Source organism: Heterodontus francisci, unplaced genomic scaffold (assembly GCF_036365525.1).
Source record: "Heterodontus francisci isolate sHetFra1 unplaced genomic scaffold, sHetFra1.hap1 HAP1_SCAFFOLD_43, whole genome shotgun sequence".
Lineage (NCBI taxonomy): Eukaryota > Metazoa > Chordata > Chondrichthyes > Heterodontiformes > Heterodontidae > Heterodontus > Heterodontus francisci.
The window spans coordinates 15,718,949-15,722,081 of record NW_027141852.1 but is presented as its reverse complement, the minus strand read 5'-3'; the positions used below and the strand labels follow the sequence as shown (position 1 = coordinate 15,722,081).

The 3,133-nt window shown below is 50.9% G+C and overlaps 1 pseudogene; it reads right to left on the bottom strand.

The window, feature by feature from the left end:
* Positions 1–900: 900 nt before the first annotated feature.
* On the bottom strand, positions 901–1,035 carry LOC137365034 (U2 spliceosomal RNA; annotated as a pseudogene).
* Between the last annotated feature and the right edge of the window lie 2,098 nt (positions 1,036–3,133).

Genomic DNA, 3,133 nt, shown 5'->3' with positions numbered 1-3,133 from the left:
CTGTCTGTGGAGGAGGGGTTTCCGGGTGCAGGTTAGGTGCCGGGTTGCTGGTTTCAGTTGCCTTCCCTTTCTTCTCCTTCTCAGGTAGAAGTTCCTCACTGCAGAGAAGGTTGCTTGTCTCCTTTCCAACACCGGACGCCTTCGTCGAACCTTCTCCCGGCCTTTCCTTGGACCTTGCCGCCTGAGCATAACTGAGGCAGCGTTTGGGGCATGTTTTGTAGAGATGGCCTGCCGCACCGCACAGGTTGCAACACTTACTCTGCTTACAGTCCTTGGTCTGATGGCCTTCCTTCTTGCAGTTCTTGCAGACAACCGTGCTGCAGTTAGCTGCCACGTGACCAGATTTGCCACAGGTGCTACAAACTTTGGGCTGCCCAGCGTAGACCAAGAAGCCTCGACTTCCCCTGATAGCGAAGCTGGAGGGAGGGTGGATGATGGCTCCATTGGCATCGACCGTCAAGGTCACCTTGACTTGCCGCTTATTGGGCCAAATCCCAAAGGGGTCTTTGACATCAGTGCTGGCCACCTCGATGTACCTGGCGAGAAAGGTGAGTACATCCACCACAGGAACATGGGGGTTGGAGAGGTGAATTGTCACCACCCGGTCATGTTGTGACGGAAGCGTGAATAGCGACTCCACTGGGAGGATCGACAGCGGCGCCCGGTCCCCTTTCTCCTTGAACGCCTTCAGGAACTTGATGCACCCCGCCACATTCTTGAATGTCATGTCGATATACCCACTGCTGGGGAAATCCTGCAGGCAGAAGATGTGCCTAGCTTGAAATCCACAGCAATCGATGAGGATTTTCTTGATGAAGAAGGTGCGATCGACCAGTGCATCTCCTTCCCTGTCCTTCACCACCACCCGAATGGTGTTCCGCACTCCCTGGCCTGAAGCTCAAAGATTGGTTATAGCCATTTTACTCAAAGCCTACCCAGGATCAAAAGCCACTGATCATGGTTTCTCCTCTGCCAAGTAAGTACTGATAAGAACAGATACTACACTTGATCTTAGCCAAAAGGCTGAGAAGCTCCACCACTGGCGGTCCTGCCTTCAGTTGCCTGGACCCCAAGCTACTGGACATAGATTTTCCAGGAATTCGCTTCTTTACTGCACTGAAATTGGAGGCTTTTTCGATTTAAAATATTCTGTCAGGTCGACAATTTAAGCCAATGCTTGGCTGCATTTTCTAATTCAAGGCTCTGCGATTGGTTAAGACATGTGAATAAGAAGAGGGTGACCAATCAGAAGTGGGTTCGGGTAAGCATGGGCTCAAACTGTGTGAATTCCAGGTCCCTGAATGACTGAGCTGAAACTCTGTCCAAAGTCATAGCCAGTCGAGTAAAGTCTGCTCTGGAGTTGGTGATTCACCCTGACCAGACCTGTACTGTACCCGGCAGGAAGATCTCTGATAGTCTCGTGCTACTCAGGGATACGATCGCCTATGTACGGGACAGGAGGGTGGACACCTGCCTCATCAGCCTGGACCAGGAGAAGGCTTTTGACAGGAAATCGCACACCTACATGATGGACGTTCTTTCCAAAATGGGGTTTAGGGAAGGGAATCTGCAATTGGATCAAACTGCTCTACACGAACATCAGTAGCGCAGTCTCAATCAATGGGTGGGAATCGGAAAGTTTCCTGATCCAATCTGGAGTCAGACAGGGCTGTCCTCTCTCCCCTGTCTTGTTTGTTTGCTGTGTTGAACCCTTTGCTGAGTCTATTAGGAAGGATGCGAGCATGAGAGGGGGTGACAATCCCAGGCAGCAGAGGCACTCAAGTGTGGTGGTCACCCGAGCCATTTTCCGCTTCATCTGGGGATCAACAATGGACTGGGTCCGGAGGGACACGATGTTCAAATCTCTGGTCAAGGGCGGGAAAAATGTACCCAACGTTGCCCTCATCCTGATGACCACCTTCGTGTGCGGCTGCATCAAGCTGTGTGTAGACCTCCAGTATGCAAACTGCAAGTGTCACTCCGTGCTGAGGTTCTATATGTTCCCAGTGTTGCGAAGGATGGGCCTGGTCACATTGCCGCGGAACGCTCCATGTAGTTGGACCGTGCTGTACCACCTATCCTTCGTGGAGCAGTTTCTGCGGGAAAACACCTTTGACCACTGATCCATCAGGCAGTGGTCTGCACGGAATGTTCTCAAGGCCCTACGGGAAAAGGAGATGGGGTATCCTGTCGGATGGTTCCCCGAGCAGACCACCAAAGTCATTTGGCAGAATGCCTCATCACCAGAACTTTCAAACAAGCACCAAGATGTAGTTTGGCTGGTGGTGAGAAGAGCCTTCCCCGTCAGATCCTTCCTGCACGCCCGAAGACTCGCCCCCTCCGCGCAATGCCCCCACGGTGGCTGTGGTGGGGAAGAGACGGTTGCACACCTCCTCCTGGAATATGTCTTTGCAAAGCAGGTGTGGAAAGAGATGCATTGGTTTATGTCGAGGTTTATCCCAAGCAGCTCTGCGGGCTGTTCCCAGGGACACACACCGAGACAGACATCAACTGCTGTTGGAGGACTATCAATTCGGTGAAAGACGCCCTTTGGTCTGCCCGAAACTTGCTGTCTTCCAGCGCAAGGAGTTGTCCACCACCGAATGTTGCAGACTGGCACATTCCAAGGACCAGGACTACGTGCTGAGGGATGCACTAAAGCTTGGGGTAGCCGCAGCAAAGGCTCAATGAGGAAAGACCACTGTGTAAGGTCCCCCCACCAGGCTGAACTGAGGGGCTGGATCCATGGGAAACCCCTCGAACTGTATCGGGAAAATGTTCATTTGCTGTAAATGTTAAACTGTAATTGGCATGACAAATGTGAAATGGAAGGGTTGTGAAGCAACTCATGATTGTGTTGAAGGAAACTGATCTCCCTTGCAATGTTTGTATTTTTTGGTGCTGTTTGAAACTGTTTGGCAATGTAATTTTTACAGATTTTTATGAATAAAGTATATTTTGGAAATTGGTCAGTTTCACAAACCCTGTCAGTTTCAGTGCAGGAAACACCGTCTCGGGGGAAATAACATCACAAGTGGGTCTGGTTCCAGTGACCGATTTAACGGCTGCTGCAAAACTCCCGGATTCCCTCATTGCAGCGAAATCATTTTGAAATTCTTTGAAAACAATGAGT